Raw genomic sequence first — 19128 nt, forward strand, 5'->3', positions numbered from 1 at the left:
GAGGACACTTTACAAGAACGATATGCAATAAATTTCTGTTTTAAACTTGGAAAAAATGCCACAGAAACGTATGGAATACTTCAGACTGCTTTTGGACCATCTTGCATGAATTGAGCATCAGTTTTGAATGGCATAAGAGATTCAAGGAAGGCAGGGAGTCTGTTAGGCATGATGAGAGATGTGGGAAGAGTAAGAAAGAACACCAGAGGTGATTTGCCGAATAAAGCCGAATAAAGAATTTCATGGATAAGGACCGTCGTGTGTCTATAGAGACAATAAGTGCACAGTTTGATGTCAGTGTGGGAACTGTACACACAGTTATTTATGAGGAACTGGAGATGCGGAAGATTTGCACAAATTTTGTCCCAAGGATGCTCCATCCTTGTTACAGGCAATTTGACCAAAATGGACATCAAGACTGTTCCTCACCTTCACTATAGTCTAGACCTTGCTCAAGGAAAACCTTACAGGCTGTCGTTATGAGACAATTGAGGAAATGAAAGAGGCTGTGAGGAATGTCATTGACATGCTCACACAAGAGGACTTCCACGAGGCCTTCCAAAAGTTGTTGGAACGATACAACAAGTGCATTGCAGCTGGAGAAGATTACTTCGAAGAGGACTAGAGTTTTACGTGTTTACTACCGTTAAAAGTTCCCATACAAAAAACGTCTGAAAACTTATTGAAGCCACCTCATAGTTTACAGTTTAAAACTAACCTTCTTTTCTCTTTTTTTTCTTTTTTTTTTTTTTTGAGGAAGTTTTTTCAACTATATTTATTATGAGGTTAATTTTTTTTTTACCCTAACCTTAACTTAATCAAACCTAACCCTTTGGATGTTTAATATCGTCTGTTTTGACTGTTTCAAAGACTTGCTCTGGATACCCCAACGATACTCAGGACTGACTGGGTAAATATTGGAATCCTCTAGATACACATTTTTTTGAAGTATCACGTTTTTTTTTTTTAAGTAGGCCAAATGAGAAATGTTATTTTTAGATTTTCCAGTGAAGACTAAGCAAAAAGAAATGGACGAAATTTGGCAATTTAAAATAATTGAAGCCATCAAATCAATGACTCGCATAATTGGCTGAAGATTGTTTTGTAAGCAATTTAGAATTAAGAGCTTGCAGTGCTATCAAATCTTTTTGAACAGACAATATCAATTATAGATTTTTTTTTAAATATTAAAATGAAAGACATCTGTTGTTGAAAGCACTGGAAAAATTATTGGTGCATTTGTCCTATGTCTTGGATAACCAAGGTTGAGTGTGCGGTAATCCAGAATGAATTGGGTAAAGTAAATAATGAGAATAATTCGTCCTAGATATTGAACTTGTTATCAATGAACAAAAAACCCAACATATCTTCTCCCACTTCACAGACAAAACAAACATCGACAATAAAGCTGATTTGTCTTCTCATAATTCAAAGAGTTGTTATTTTTCTGAGTACAGCGATAATATAACTGTTGGGGTGGCACTTCTACAGATTCTGACAATGGACTATTCCTAACGTCACTTGCGGTGACGAGGTTCTGCTTTTCAGCACTCTGAACCCAAGACTCAGAGAGAGACAGTTGTAACTTTGTTTTGTCCTTCAATTGAGTGGAGTTCCCACTCAACTTACATCGTTTCTGTATTTTTTGTATAATATCACCATTTCCAAGTCTTCTCGTTATTCTTTCCAACATTCACACCATAACAACTGGTAGCGATGTTTCAAAAACTCATGGGTTTTACTGCTTAAAATTGCCTCATTGTTTAATGGATTTTGTTTGCAAAGAGAATATGTACAGATATGTGAATGCTGAGAGTGGAGTCACTTAAACCATCAAAAATGAAAGTGTCATGAAGCGAAAGGCTTAGCAATGAATGAAGCTTTCCTTAGCTATTCTTACGTCCATGCTAATTAGGTAGAACAGTTGAGGTAACAGGGCCAGTTAATGAGGAAAAAACTAAAGAAAATATGGGAGCAAATGATAAGGATGGATTTGAGAGAAAGAAAAATAAACAAAGACCTGGCCAGAGATAAGTTAGTTTGGAAATCAATTCCAAAAACTTATTTATTTTTTCCCACAGAAAGACACTGTGAGTCGGTCTCTACTCTATCATTCTTTTCATGGCAAGTGTTCGACTGAGCTCCAATCTATGGTTCCCTTCGCCAATCTTTCACAAAAAAACACTCGTTTAGCCAAAATCAATATCAATAAATTTCCCCACTCTCTATCGGTGCCTAAACCTAAACGTGGATTCCATGAACAAAGTTTCTTTCCTAGAACTGCCTGCTCATGGAACTCTGTTCTGCTGGTCTGCTTTCCAGCTACGTACAATATTGTCATCTTCAAGTCCAACATAAACAAGTTCTTATTGAAGTGTCCTCATAAAGAATCTAATTATACTAAATTTCCACCACAAACGATTACTACACTACTGTCCCAATAACTAAAATATACGCATTAACCCTTATCCTTGAGTGGCCTCCAAGCCTTAATACATGGTGACCACTTTATAAAAAAAAGACATGCTGACATGTAAAACCGGGATTAAACTAACAGTTGTAGTGGTGAGGTGATTTCACAATTTCAGCGTATTCATTATAACTAGCAAAACGTGTGGAAATTCCACAATGGCATCTTTCAGATTTAATATATTGCTGCTGGCATTCTGTGGACGTTCAACATGATATTATTGTAGCCCTTTTGTTAAAACTGCAAAAGTATTTATCTAAGTAATCTGGTTAATGTAGTGTCAGAATGTATCTGATTATTACAGTTCCTCTCCAATATCCTTAAAGGAGTCTGCATCGACGCCCGATGCAAACGGAAACTCCACAATATCATTATACCATGTTTAAACAGGACAGACACTACCCTTGGATCATAGCTAGACTAAAAAGGTATATTTTAGTTTCACATACAGCCCAAAAGCGACATCATTTAAAATTTTTTTTCATGTTGCGTTTTCAGTGATCGGGAGATCCTATTTATTAAAAAAGGAAGACAGAAGGTACTAACATACAACGAACATTAAATTAATGTATCGATATACTAATTTAAGTTTCGTAGTATGGTATCACCTTCTATTCTCCTTTTTAATAAACACGATCCCCCGATTGAATAATTTATAATCTGGAAACCGTAACACACGTTCGTACGTTAAAAGTACTAAGGTATTAACCCTTTATAACCTGAATTATGATGTTGATGATTAAAAAAATATTTATTGTTAATTTTTAGTTAGTTTAAAGAGTAATGATACTATGATTGTCTTCAAACTGGAAAAAACATATAAAGTTCAATAGTTAAACTACCACTAAGAATTTTTGCATTTCATAAACTTATCTTGATTATTATCCATAGTGTTTGAAAAAAGTGTGTTTATGACAACAAACGAAATCCTCCACTCTCTGAGACAGATGGAGGCATACTGAATGTTAGCAATGGGCAGTTGCAATCTGGAGGTATCTGGCATCTACCCAGATACTGAAGTAATATGTACAAGGCGTGTTTGAATCAATTCTCACTTTATTTATGCCGTTATATTCATTTATTTATGACTGAACAAATTAGTTCAACCAGATCATAAAGGGTTATATAGCTTCTTTTTTTTTTTTAATTTTTATTCGATTTGATTTGGATTTGGTGCAGTTCGACATATTTTATATAAGTTTTTGAGGTTAACCATTTCTAAGGTTTTATGAGTTTTTTTCAATTCTTTTAGCATGACATCAACTGTGTCATTTTCATATCATTTTGCAGATTTCCAAGTTCTCTTCCCTGCAACTTCTTGCTCACAGAAGAGACGTTGCGAGCCTATCACTGTTTTATCATTATTTTCATGGCCAGTGCTCGTCTAAGCGCCAAGCTATGGTCCTCCCTCACCAAACATTCACGAGAAACACTCGTTTGGTTATAAACACTATTAATAATTCACCCCACTCTTTATCTGTGCCTAAACCTAAATGTAGATTCCATGAACAATGCTTCTTTCTTAGAACTGCACATCTGTGGAATTCTCTTCCGTTTACCTGCTTTCCAGTTAACTAGAATATGGCCGTTTTCAAGTCCAATGTAACCAAGTTCTTGATGAGCCGTTCTCCTTAAGTAATCCAATTTATCAAATGTACACTTCTAACGATTACTATAATATTGTCCTTTTGACTACTATACACTGTTTAACCCTTATCCTCAAGTGGCCTCTGGACCTTGATAAGTGGTGATTCGTTTGTAAAAAAAAAAAAAAAAAAAATATTCCCGAGTTTAACAGGATACACCTAAAGAAGATCGGAGTTTGCATCGGCTGAAACGTGTTGCAAATAACACTCAGTATGAGGACAATAATCTGAACAATCCACGTAATACAAATTATCAATTCTCATCTAAAAATAATAATTTTAGAAACATCCATTTCTTTGTTCAAATAAAATCAAAATGGCTGCCATAGTTGTGGCGATTTTATTGTCTGCAGTGCCTTGTTGCATCGCTAGTCTTATTTAGACCTAGACAAGAAGATGTCAATAAAATTTTTATTGCAAAGTAAAATTAATGAAAGAAAAAAAAACATTATTTTATTACTTCGAATAATCAGGGAAGAAAAATGGAGCCTTTATTAACATTTTTATACAGGATGGAACGATAAAATTGCCATCCTAGAAAAGACGACATGATTCCATTTCTGTTTGATGAAAACGAGTTTTCTTTTTTTGTTGCAGACTATCAACTAGTTGACCAGTTGTGCACAAATCACAAAAGCAATAGGAGCCTTCTATCATGTCTGAAAGTAACACAATGATCAACGAGCGAGATCGGAGATGCACTGCTATACAAAACATGCTCTCTACTGATCCAAGTTATGACAACAGGACCATTGCCAGCACCATCAAAATGCAAATCCGGATGGTTCTACGTTTGTCCACGTTTGGTCTTTGGTGTAGTTTCAAGTTAGGGACACATCATACCACCTTACATCTTCGAAGTCGGCTTGAAAGTGAACACCAAAGTGTACCTGGCTGTGTTCAAGAGTGTGGTGATCCCCTGGTGCAGTCAGGTGACCACTGGCTGACCCTGGGTGTGGCAGCAGAACTCGAAAAGAGACCTAGGTTTGGCTTTAGAAGGAGGGCTTTGACTTTGTACCCTTCTCTCACTGGCCCTTCCCCCTCCTTCCTGACCTGAACTTGCTGGGCTATTTTGTTTGGTCATACGTTTTATTGTTCCACCTTGTAATTTGTCTTGAGATTCACAGAAAAGTCGCTTTTTTTTTACCATTATTTACCAGAAGTTGACGGTGGTGTAATGGTTAAGGACATGGCCTAACGACCTGGATGTCACAAGTTTGAACCCAGTACGTTCCACAGAAATCACTTTCACTTAGGATATTGGTAACCTTCATTTTGTACCGCCTGTAATCTCTGATGTCTTTCTAGAGAGGATTCTAACTAGAAAAATATCGGGGAAACCAATGCCTGCAATAGAATCTTTGGATTCATACGATATGTTGATGATGATGATGATGATGATGATGACTATTATTCACCATAAACAAGGCATATTGCCGCTTCAACGGAAGGGGGCTACTATTTAGAATCATGTCTACAAGGACACTGTGTAAGGAGTTGAGCTGCAAGATGACTGTACTCACTACATCTTAGAGATGCAAAGACACATTAATAAAATACTAAACTCTCCACGTTGACTGGTATTTATATTTACATTCACTTTCCACAGACGGATCACGGGTCGTCTATGTTTTCTATTTTATTGGATTCTGTTACTCTTTTTAAAAATTGTTTTTCTTAACTTATATTCACCCTAAACAAAGCACATTACACTTGGATGTAAGGGTCTACTATTTGTCATTAGGAACACTATGCAGGGAGTTGAGCAGCAAGATGTCTGTTCACATTACATTTAAACTTTTGCATGTTAGTATGGCGAGGAAAGCAGGAAACAGAGAGGGAATTCCAAAGTCAAGAAGTTTGAGGGAAAAAACTATTAGAGTAGAAGGCTTTCCGGCAACTAAAAACCTTAACAGTGGAGGGGTGGGATTTTGCTGCTTGTCAGATTAGTCGGGAGTACGTTCGTCGAAGGGGTACAAGTGCAATGAGTTCGTCAGAGCACATTTCATTAAAATACTTGTAAATCAGGCACAGGGATGCAATATTATGGCGATGGGACAGGGGTTGGAGCTTGGTTGATAGTGCGGGACCTATTCGGTTGGAGACTCTTTTTTAGACCCTGTCTAAGAGGGAGAGACAAGTGGTAGATGCACCAGCCCAGATGTGGCAACAATATTTCATGTGTGGACGAATAGTGGCTTTGTAGAAATGTAATGTCCTAGGAACAAACAAGGGAAAGAAATAAATAAAAATTCCGGATATGAATTTTTTTTTTCTATTTTAGCAAAAGGCATTTATTACTGCTACTTTCCAAACGATGCCTGCTTCTTGTTTTTTCTAACTGTTCATTTCGTCTTCAATACGATTAGCAAAACCCCGCCATCTCAACACCAGCTTAAAAGTCTCTCACCACCATTATAAAGCCACATGTTCATCTCACTCGGTCGCATTTTTCTTTCTGCCCTCACCCTCTTGCTGGCATTAGCCATCCATTTCTCACCTTCGACTTTACGCGCCCATCTTCTCCATTGTGAACTTTGCTTCTCTTCGACCACGTGCTGTCTTTTTTTTTCTTGCCTGTACACACTTTCTAATTTGCATATCTGCTTTTTCGGCTGCTGCTCCTAATATCTTCACTTGCCAGCTATCCCACAGCTCCTGCTGATGTTTTCACACGTGCGTATATGCACCCTGTTACAGAGATTCAGGATACTGTCAGGTGTGTGTAGTTTTCTAGCACGTTAGAGGGAGCCCACTTTCTTTGCAGCAGTCTTGGCAATCAATGTCTTCGATATATTTGTTCAAATTCATTTTACCTATGAATGTCAAGCCAAAGAGTCAGTACTTTTTTAGACACTAAAAAATCATTGAGGTCACTCGAGGATAATGAGTCTGTCAGGCAGACAGTGAGACAACACTGTCCAACTGGTCAGAATGTTATGTATTTAAGAGGACGGTTCAACAAGAATTTTTTTATATCAAACTTTAAAACGACCATGCTGCAGTCAGCTGGGAAGCAGACTCCAGGTATTGTTTTCCACGGAAAAGAAATTTGTTCATGGAATTTCTATTTAATTTTATGTACACAGAGAGAGCAAATGAAATTATTTACAATGGTTGTAGAAAACGAGTTTTTATTTGGATTATTCGAACTACTTTTCTCATCTTGGTATTATTTTCACAACGTTTTTTTTTTACAAAGAAGTCACTACTTATCAAGGCTCAAAGGCCACTCAAGGATAAGGGTTAATAGATGTAAGTAGTGTAGTAATCGTTAATGTTATAAATTGAGTAGAATTTGATTATTTAAGAGAATGGCTCAACAAGAACTTGTTTACATTGGACTTGAAGGCTACCATATTTTAGTCAACTGTGAAGTACGCCAGTGGAACAGTGTTCCGCAGGCAGGTAGTTCTAGGAAAGAAGCTTTGTGAATGGAATCTGTGCTTGGATCAATTTAATCTCCGACCTTCTTCAGATGTATCTTGTCGATCTTGGGAATCTTTCTGTCAATTGGTGCCACCAGATAAGGTTGTCTGAAGACACTGGCTTCCTGACTCAAATGCACTGTACATTAACATTTTTTTTTTTTGCTTTTTGTCTTTTAGCACTTTGTAAAATTCAATCATGTTCTGCAAGACCAAAAACAAATACAACAGTCCCCCTCCCCTCCTCCTCTCTTATGTGTGGCAGACCAATGGACATTCTATTTCAAACATATGCCTCTGAACGTATATACAGTTCACTGGACAAAACAGGGGAACGTAGAGGGGTAGTCCGTGATATATCTAAAGCTTTTGACAGGGTATGGCACGATGGTCTTCTAAGGAAAATCAGATCATATGGTATCACTGGAAGAATACATAATGTAATTAAATCCTTCTTAAGTAAGAGAAAAATTCAAGTTGTCCTCGACGGTCGTACATCAAAACAATATGACATAAATGCGGGAGTGCCTCAGGGGTCTATCCTTGGACCTTTATTATTCCTGATATTCATAAATGACCTCCCAGATAAAATTGTTTCGGAGGTGGGTATATTTGCCGATGACACCACTCTCTATAACAGGCATGAGGGGAAAACAAATGAACACATATCTAAGGGCATGGTAGAAACACTAGAGGATGACCTCCAATCTGTAGTGGAATGGGGACAAAAATGGATGGTCACATTCAATGCTGCCAAGACTTGTTTCCTTTAATAACTACAAGAAACCTTCTCTACCACCAATAGCAATGGGCAGGAACACATTACCTGAAAGTATTTCTTTTAAACTCCTCGGCCTAATGTTTACAGGGAACATGAACTGGAATAGATACATTGAAGAAGGTGGGCTCTCTCTACCATGCTAGAAAATTACTTACGCCTGAAAGTATCCTGTACCTCTATAAGGCCACCATTCGCCCATGTATGGAGTACTGTTGTCACATTTTGGCTGGTGCATCTGCTGCTTGTCTCTCACTCCTGGACAGGGTTCAAAAGAGAGTCGCCAACCTGATAGGTCCTGAACTGTCATCTAGGCTTCAGCCTCTGTCCCATCGATGAAATGTTGCATCCCTCTGCCTGTTCTACAAATACTTTAATGGTGAATGTTTTGACGAACTACAAGCACTTGTACCTCCTCGACGTGACTACCCCCGACAAACCCGATAAGCAACTAAGTCCCACCCCTTTACAGTAGAGATCCCTAGGTGTAAAAATGTCTTTTACTCCAATAGTTTCTTACCCAAGAACTGCAAGTCTTTGGAACTCCCTTCCGGGATTCTGCTTTCCCAACTGTACTGATATGCAGAAGTTCAAGTGTAATGTAAACAAACATCTTGCTACTCAACTCCCTTCATAATGCCCCTGTAAATTATGTCCCCAATAGTAGCCGCTACTTCAAAGTGGCACTGTGCCTTGTTTGGGGTGAAAATTGATTTTAAAAAAAATGTGTGACAGACTAATAAAATGCTATTTTTAACAGAAACATACCAGACCAATGAAAATTCTATTTCAAACGTAAGCATGGCAGACCAACGAAAATTCTGTTTTGAACATATGTATGGCAGACCAATGGACATTCTATTTCGAATATAAGTGTGAAAGACTAATAAAATGCTATGCTTGAACGTACCAGGCCAATAAAAATTCTATTTTTGAAAAACGCAGATTCTTGACTTTCTGGGTAGATGATTTTTCATAATTTACGAACGTTCAAATATTCATTATTCTTTATGAATTTAATATTTACAAAATACTACAATTATATTTATAAATAACTAGCGGGGGTTGCCCAGCCTTGCGGGGTTGTAACAAACACTTTAATATATTTCAAGTCATGCAGATTTCGTATTTATTATTACAGAGCCAAATCTCTTCAGAATATCATACTATACTTAAGATACCTTGTTCTACAAGTACTTTAACGGTGAATGCTCTGACGAACTGCAAGCACTTGTACCCCCTTGAAGTAAATACCCCCGACAAACCCGACAAGCAGCAAAATCCCACCCTTTCACAGTAGAGATCCCTAGATGTAAGAGAGCTTTCTACTCCAGTAGTTTCTTCCCTAGAACCGCTAAACTTTGGAATTCCCTTCTGGATTCCTGCTTCCCCTACTGTACTGACATGCAGAAGTTCAAGTGTAATGTGAACCGACATCTTGCTGCCCAACTCCCCACATAGTGCCCCTGTAACTTATGTCCCTGATAGTAGCCCCTACATTAAAGTGGCAATGTGCCTTGTTTGGGGTGAAAATGTAAAAAAAAAAAGATATAGTAGTGATTTCACAAGTTAAAAAGAAATAACTTAGGTGCCATCAACTAGAATCGAAACCAAAACATTTAGCAACCCAGCCGTGCCTCCTACTGATGTAGCAATCGATAGATAGACAAGAAAGATTTAATATTAAACGACTTGAAGAAATGAATTGTATTTGGGCATGCGCAGAAAGAAGTAAAAATATGTCGGCAAGTTGAAATGAACATTTCGCATTTCAAATTGCCGATTTATGCCTGTAGAACTTATTCATTCATCCAAACAAAGATTACACATACGTTAAACAGAGTTCACGTAACATGAACAAAGTAACAGTCATTAGTTTGGGACGGGTTCGACAAACATGACACATAAACACACAATGGCCTTTTAATAACGGACTACTAACCTTAGGCTACGGCTTCCTTCATCGTTTGGACTCTGCAAGAAAACATTTCACTGTGAAGCAGCAACAACAGGATTTCTTTTTGTATTCCCTTGTTTATTCTCGCTTTCACATTTAGGTGTTTTCCTTAATTAGCTCAGTCGAATGCTTTCACGACTGACAAAATCAACCTCCTATCGAGGATGGCATCCTCGTTCTGACCCTCTCACTTGTATCTCTAGTCTATATATCAAAACTTACTCTTCCTTTGTTACCAGGTAAATTCCATTGTTTATTGTTGATAAATTTGAATCCCTACATCTATTTTATTAAATAAATATCTCTGTAATATTTTATTCATAAACGTTCCTAAATCTAAGTCAAAATTACTCCGTTAGATTTTTAACATGAATATTTTAGCTAAACATTCCTTTCTTTCAAAACATTCTCTGGGCATATCTTTTCCTACATAACAATTAGAAAAATCAATAATAATAATAATATTAATCGTTCAAACCTTTAGCATTGCCCGCCACAACATAACAGATACTATGCTGTGATCATAGCAAGAAGGACCAACAACACAGTAACTTAGAACTAATATAAAGTTTGTTTTTTTTTATATTTTCACCCAAAACAAAGCACAGTGCCACTTTAATGTAGGGGCTACTATCTGGGACATAAGTTGCAGAGATGTAGGAAATTGAGCAGCAAGATGTCTGTTTACATTACACTTGAACTTCTGCATGTCAGTACAGTCAGAGAAACAGGAACCCGGAAGGGAATTCCAAAGTCTAGCAGTCCTAAGGAAGAAACTATTAGACTAGAAGGTATTCTGGCAACTGGGGATCTCTACTGTGTAGGGGTGGGATTTTGTTGCTTCTCAGGTTTGTTAGGGGTATATACGTTGAGGAGGTGCAAGGGCTTGTAGTTCGTCGTAACACCGACCATTAAAATACTTGTAAAACAGGTTGAGGGATGTAACATTTCATTGATGGGACAGCGGTTGAAGCCTAGTTGATAGTGCGGGACCTATTAGATTGACGACTCTCTTTTGAACCCTGTTTAAGAGTAAGAGACGAGTAGCAGATGCACCAGCCCAAATTTGGCAATAATACACCATATATGGGCGAATGGTGGCCTTGTAGAGGTACTAGATGCTCTCAGGCGTAACTTAGCACTTTTATCCGTTGCGACACAGATATAAATACTACAAATTATTAATACTCATCTTAAACCTTCTGAAAAAATATTACTTAATTTCTATTTGTTTCTCTTCCATAAGCACCTACATTTGTAAACGTTCACTGCAAGGCCTGTTTCAGGAATTACCTTGACTCAAGCAAAAAAAAAAAAAAAAGAAAGAAAAAGAAGTCATTTTAAGAGATTCCATTTATCATGGCAAAATCTTTCCAACGAATTCTTAGTTCTTTACTCCAAAAACTTTTCAACTCGTGTTGTATATTTGTCTACACCGAAAAAAAAAAACAAAAAAAAAAACAAGCAGCTGTTTGTACTTGTGCTTAAAATAGAAAAAGAAAGGCGAACCAAAAATTCTACTCAAAAAATAAATTCATGTTTGAAGCTTAAGAAGAATGTTTAGTGGGTAGTTTTAGGAGTGAAAGGCGGCGAAAGCTGTAGGGCAGCCGGAGGTGGGGGAGGGTTTAAAAAATGGATGCCAGCTTGAATCCGTGGTGTATTCTTTCAACTTGTTAATAATTACGGTACATTTTTGTTTGGTTTCCACCTTAGAATTTTCTCTTTAAAATGACAACTATTACTGGTTTTCGGGTATGCTGAAAACGAATATCACATTTAAATTTTCCGCAAATAAGTAGTTTTCCGGATATTAAGCAATATAATTCCTTATTTAAAAAGCGGTAGTCATTGTTGTACACGCAAGCGCACACCAAAAATATGCATTCGCTTGCACATACAACAATGACCGGCACTTTTATAAGGAATTCCATTGCTTAATAACCGAAAAGTTAAATGCGATATTCGTTTTCAGCATACCCGAAAACCTGTTTAATCGTCATTGTAAAGGAAAATGTTATGGTGGAAACGAAATAAAAATTTACCATAATTATTTACATTTATTTTTTCAAATAATGAAAACGATAGAAAGCATGATTATATGTTTAAAAAAACAACATTTTTGGTGCTTGTCCAGAATTCGCCCTAACCAAAACTGAGGAAAAAATCGGCATATGCCTACTTTAACTTGCCGGAAGTATTTTTTTTTTTTTTTTAATTACCCCAAGAAACCAAGGGAGCTAACTCAATAATAATTCAAACTTGCGAGATTTTGTGTTGTAATGCATACGAATTCCCATTAATCGTTTAAAAATTAATTTATTGTTTAAAAATAACACTACTTGATAAAGTTACGTGATTTTAGGAATATGATATTTTGTTGGCACTTGTGCATTACTCTCACAGGAGATTTTTTTTTTTTTGGTTTCAGTTTGAAGAGTGCACATCAGTGGGAGACAAAGCAGTAATGATTTTAATGATTCTTTATATTTTATTTTGTTATGAAAATTTCAAAATTATGAATTTTGTTACGGAAATTTCAGAATTATGAATTTTGTTATGGAAATTTCAGAATTATGAATTTTGTTACGGAAATTTCAAATTTGGAGAAAAATAAAAAGTTTTCTTAAAAGTCACACGCGCACTCCAATAAGGACTGTTCCAAATTATTTAAAAAGTTTAAAAGTTATACATTTTGATAACTTTGATTTATTTTGCGTAAAAAAAAAAGAAAAGAAAACTTCTATTTCCAAACAAATGTCAACAATAACAAATGGGATGTAGGGAGCCCTGGGTAGGTATAGTACCTTTGGCAGCTTGGCATGCTGTGTCCTAACTGTTAGGGCAGATGAGCGCCACTGGACCCCACCCATCTCTCACCTACTGACTCCCAGCGTCATACGCCGGTACACCGCTTCAGCTGGCAGGCTAAACAACATGCCTTCGGGACAAGATCAAAGTGTAGTATCTGTTCCGGCAGATGCTGCAAGCTATGACTAGCTATGACTAGCAAAGACCAGATGTGGGGGCAACCCCACATGCCTGACCTTTAACCAGCTCCCATTTCCTACCTCTCGGGAGCTGGTCCCCTTTTTCCCTTCCCCCTCCCTTCACTCCTCACATTAAAAATCGGCCTTGTGCCTAATTTGCTCGGTGGGGGAGCAAATAAATACCATCTGTTCCGGCAGATGCTGCACTTAAGATAATTTGTACTAGTCAATGGAGGGGAAACCCTCTATACTGGGACAATTATTATTTTTGGTAACCAGAGTGCCCCCTTTAAGGGGAGCTGGTTTTTACCTCACATCAAAAACGGCCTTGTGCCTAATTTGCTCAGTGGGGGAGCAAATAAATACCATCTGTTCCGGCAGATACTGCAAGCTATGACTAGCTATGACTAGCTATGACTAGCAAAGACCAGATGTGGGGGCAACCCCACATGCCTGACCTTTAACCAGCTCCCATTTCCCACCTCTCGGGAGCTGGTCCCCTTTTTCCCTTCCCCCTCCCTTCACTCCTCACATTAAAAATTGGCCTTGTGCCTAATTTGCTCGGTGGGGGAGCAAATAAATACCATCTGTTCCGGCAGATACTGCAAGCTATGACTAGCTAGGACTAGCAAAGACCAGATGTGGGGGAAACCCCACATGCCTGACCTTTAACCAGCTCCCATTTCCCACCTCTCGGGAGCTGGTCCCTCCTTTCCCTTCCCCCTCCCTTCACTCCTCACATTAAAAATTGGCCTTGTGCCTAATTTGCTCGGTGGGGGAGCAAATAAATACCATCTGTTCCGGCAGATACTGCAAGCTATGACTAGCTATGACTAGCAAAGACCAGATGTGGGGGCAACCCCACATGCCTGACCTTTAACCAGCTCCCATTTCCCACCTCTTGGGAGCTGGTCCCCCCTTTCCCTTCCCCCTCCCTTCACTCCTCACATTAAAAATTGGCCTTGTGCCTAATCTGCTCGGTGGGGGAGCAAATAAATACCATCTGTTCCGGCAGATACTGCAAGCAAAGACCATATGTGGGGGCAACCCCACATATAAGACCTTGGTCAATGTAGGGGAAACCCTTCATACCAATTGTCACTATCCAGCTCCCCTACTCCCCGGGAAGTTGGTCCCCATTTTCCCTTTCACCCCTCACATTAAAAATCGTCCTTGTGCCTAATTTGCTCGGTGGGGGAGCAAATAAATACATCAAAGTGTAGTATCTGTTCTTCAGATGCTGCACTCCAATTTCTTGTTCTCTGTCAGTGGAGGAGAAATCCTTCACGGCTGAGACAATTTTTATTTTTGTTCCTTTTCTCCACGTTAAAAAAAGGACCCTGGTGTCTAACTCTGTCCTATGGGGAGGCATTGTAAATAGGGAGAACATGAGAAACTGCTGCAAATAGTCAACGGCTGCAGGACAAACGAGATTAACAGCCAAGTGTAGGGGAGCAAACCTACCAAATCAAGAGTGGAGCATCAGCGTGTTATGCTGATTGATTCCGTCAACTCCTGCAACCAAACTGGTGCCAAATGTATTGCTCTGCTTTCCTTTTTGAACATACTAGCGAAGTCGAGGCGGGGGGGTCTTCAGTACTGGGCAGATTAGGACCTCCATACACTTTGCCCAGGCTCGCGTCCTGGAAAGGTAACATTACAACCTTCAGGTGCAATTCTCCATCATCTATCGAGACGGAGGACGCCAACTATATTGACGTTAAATGGGCTGGTAAACAGCAAAACAAAATAAACCAAATACAGTACGCAAAAGTCCAGCTAGAATTCATCACTGACAACTTTCTCTCTCAACTTCCAGTACTGCCTCTGCCAACAGACATTTTATCAGAAAACTGACCCCATTCCATTTGCATACATGTGCAGTGGAAGATGAGATCTTGTGAGACTCCACGAGACTACACCTTATAAATCCATAGCTGCCATCTTTAATTTCTCTTTCTCTCAGATCCCATCCGAAGGTAAGTTGTATGACCGCACAACACACAACACACACACACGAGGGACACTTTCCTCTTTGATTACTACATTCAACTCTACATATATACAACTACTAGCATTAGTACCTGACGTTTCCCGGGTGTGGAGAGGTGGTATAGTAAGGATATTGAACAACCACTCCCAGCCCTAAAAAAAAAAAAACAACTAAAATAATAGCTAGTGCTTCTACTAAAGGCCAACAGATCATTGTCCCAACTAATATGCGAGCAGAAATGCACAAGGTTTTGCATCAGGCACAACAGGGAATTGAAAACCTAAATCCAATGCCAGACAGGCTCTTTTTTTGGCCAAACATGAACAAGGAAATAAAAGATATAATTAAAAAAACTGTGATTCATGTCAACGGTATAGCAACTGACAAAGATCAGAGCCTGAGATACCACATGATATTCCTGATCAACTCTGGCAAAAGTTTGCCACAGGCCCATTCAGACTGCGGGGGAAAGATTATGTCATAGTAGTGGATTACTACTCCAAATTTTTTTAATTCAGCCATCTCACTGATACAAGTGCCTCAACAGTAATAACTCAAACAAAACACATCTTCTCCAAGCATGGAATACCCAAACTAATAATCTCTGATAATGGTCCTCAATTTAGGCCTGATGACGTAGTCCTCCAACGCGGGTGATTACAGAAACATGTATGCACATATGTAGCCATTAATGTTTGTATAAATAAATTTAATATACCTGCTCTGTTCACTCATTAAGCACTCTTTGGTAGACACATGTTGTTTCATTGGATGTTCTTCTAGGAAACTAAACTCTACTGGCTATATATATATATGATGGACTCTCGCATCGATTTCAATGTATGAGCTTCTGCCACAACAATTATGTTGCACAGAAATCCACACAGATGATTTGTTTTTCGTGGTGAAGGCTTTGCGTAGAACCAACCACAATTTTTCGTATTACTGCTAACCTTTGTCGGTGCAGATGACTGCTACCAGACAGAGTATATGGTAGGTCGCAGGTTTTTACATCAGTTTCCGTCTCCTAGGTGCATGTCTTAACGAAAACTGAAGGTGCATCTCTTCCAGTGAATTAATGCACCCCCAGATACTAACCTGGAAATTTCTACGGCTCGTCGTGGTACATACAGCACCTAAACTTCCCAAGTGGTCACCCATCTGGTACTAGCCAGGCTCAACGCTGTTTAACTTTGGTGATCTGGCAAGAACCAGTGTGTCAACGTGATTGTGCCGTATATATATATTTATTGCATTTCAACCCCAGACAACCCCCTGCCACTTTGATGTAGGGGGCTACTATTTGGGACATAATTGCAAGGATACTATCAAAGGAGTTTTGCAGCAAGATATTTGTTTACATTACACTTGAACTTCTTCATGTCAGTACAGTTAGGGAAGCAGAAATCCGCAAGGGAATTCCGAAGTCCAGCAGTGTTGGGGAAGAAACTATTAGAACAGAAGGCTTTTTGGCATCTAAGAATTTCTACTGTATAGAGGTGGGATTTTGCTGCTTTTCAGGTTTGTCGGGGAGGGTATTTACATCGATGGGGTGCAAAAGTTTGAAGTTCGTCGGAGCATTGGCCATTAAAATACTTGTAAAACAGGCAGAGGGATGCAACATTTTGTTGATAGGGAGAGAGGCTGAAGCCTGGCTGACAGTTTGAGAGCTATTACTGTGGCGACTCTCTTTTGAACCCTGTCCAGGAGTGAGAGACTAGTGGCAGATGCACCAGCCCAAACGTGTCAGCAATACTCCATACATGGGCGAATTGTGACCTTATAAAGGTACAGGATACTTTCAGGTGTAAGTAGCTTTTTAGCATGGTAGAGAGAGCCCACCTTCCTCACAACAGCTGCAGCAATGCCTTTGATGTAGCTGTTCCAACTCATATTCCCTGTGAGCGTTAAGTACTTTCAGGTAATCTATTGTCAGCCATAGCTATTGGTGGTCGAGAAGGTTTCTTTTAATTATTAAAGAAAACAAGCTTAGACTTGGCAGCATTGAATGTCACCATCCATTTTTGTCCTCATTCAACTACTGACTGGAAGCCTTCCTCTAGGGTTTCTGCGATTGCCTTAGATATCCGTTCATTCGTTTTCCCCACATGCCTGTTATAGAGAGTGGTGTCATCAGCAAATATACCCATCTCAGAAACAATTTTATCAGGAAGGTCGTTTATGAATATTAGGAGTAACAAATGTCTAAGGATCGACTCTTGAAGTACATCCGCATTTTGTTTAGATGTAAGACCATTGAAGACAACCTGGATACTTCTCTTATTTAAGAAGGGTCTAATTATGTTAAGTATTCGTCCAATGACACCAAATGATCTGATTTTCTTGAGAAGACTATCGTGCCATATCCTGTCCAAAGTCTTAGATATATCTTGAGCTACTGCCCTACTTTCGCCTGCTTTACCCAGTGCATGGTATATTCGTTCAGAGATTACAGTTAGGATATCTGCAGTAGAACGGGCTTGCCTAAATCCATATTGTTGGTTAGACAGAAATTTAGCAACTGTAAGGTGTTGGACTAGAGTTTGATTAATTATGGACTCAAACATCTTGGTGAAGAGAAGGAGGAGGCTAATAGGCGATAATTTAATGCGTCAGTTCTTTTGCCAGAATTCTTGTAAATTGGTACTACGGAAGCAGTTTTCCAGCAGTCAGGAAAACAAGATTCATTAAAGCATTTGTTGAAAAGTTTGGAGAGAACTGGAGCAATTTCAGCTGAGCATTTTTTTAATAGTACAGCTGGGATGATATCAAGTGCACATGCTTTTGAGGTGTCAAGGTTTTTTATTATATCATGTACTTCAGAAGGGGTGATTTTCAGATCATAAAATGTGGTTTCTGTCTGCAAAGGAAAGTCAGGGAGAGAGTGGTTTGCCAGGCCCAATGCAGAGTTTGAGAAAAACAACTGGCAAGCATGTTAGCTTTCTCGGTTGCCGTGCAAGCAACCTCATGATTGTTGGATAGTGGAGGGATAGTGGAGGAATTGTTGATTGCCCATTATTTACTATACTGTTGTAGATTTTCTAGAAATCACGAGTTCCTAATTTCTGCGCTTCAATGCATTTTCTGGTGGTTTCGGTATATTCTCCCTTACCTGTCACTATTACTTTCTTACAATTATTTCTATATACTTTTGTCTGTTTGTCTGTTTGTACTGGATTCATGTTGGATAAATCTGAAGTATGCATGCTGCCTTTGAGCAATGGCAGCTGTGCAAGCAGAAGTAAAACATTGGGAGAATGGGGTTTGCTATCGAACTTCTGTGTGAGAACATGTGCTTCTATTGCTGCTTTGAACCAGTCAGAGGTTTCATTTGCACACTGTTCTGCAGGAAGAGAAAAGATGTTTCCCCATGGAGCATCTCTGATGAAATCCCTCAGGGCTTCCCAGTCAGCCTCCTTATAATACCTTGTTGTTTTGAGCAATGGCTCTTCTGCTTTGCGTCAAGAGTTTAGAGTGATTTCTACCATTATCACAGTGTGATCAGCATTCTCGAGAGGACTATGGGCATTCGTTAGACAATCATCAGGAACTGTGGTCAGAAAGAGATCTAGAAGTGAAGCTTGTTGATCTTGTCGATCTGGGAGACGGTCGGAAACGTAACTGTCTCTGATAGGGAATGGGATATAGAGAAGCTATGTGTTATGCTACCAGCTGCGTCTGTGAAAGTAGAGAAACGAAGCCAGTTATTGTGGTGGACATTGAAGTCACAAAATACATCCACTTGCGCACTAGAATCTTCACATTTTGCGGCAAACGTGTTTTTATATATTTAAAACAAAAAAATATTAAAATATTAAAAAACTTTTTTTTTTAAATCGTTTGTCCTCAGCAATATTCATTCATTTTAT

General features: G+C 38.7%; 1 pseudogene; it reads right to left on the reverse strand.

Moving 5' to 3' along the window:
* Positions 1 to 16383: 16383 nt before the first annotated feature.
* On the reverse strand, positions 16384 to 16500 carry LOC145256715 (5S ribosomal RNA; annotated as a pseudogene).
* Positions 16501 to 19128: the final 2628 nt, after the last annotated feature.

The sequence above is a fragment of the Euprymna scolopes genome, chromosome 32 (assembly GCF_053919585.1).
Source record: "Euprymna scolopes isolate OS-2025 chromosome 32, ASM5391958v1, whole genome shotgun sequence".
NCBI lineage: Eukaryota > Metazoa > Mollusca > Cephalopoda > Sepiida > Sepiolidae > Euprymna > Euprymna scolopes.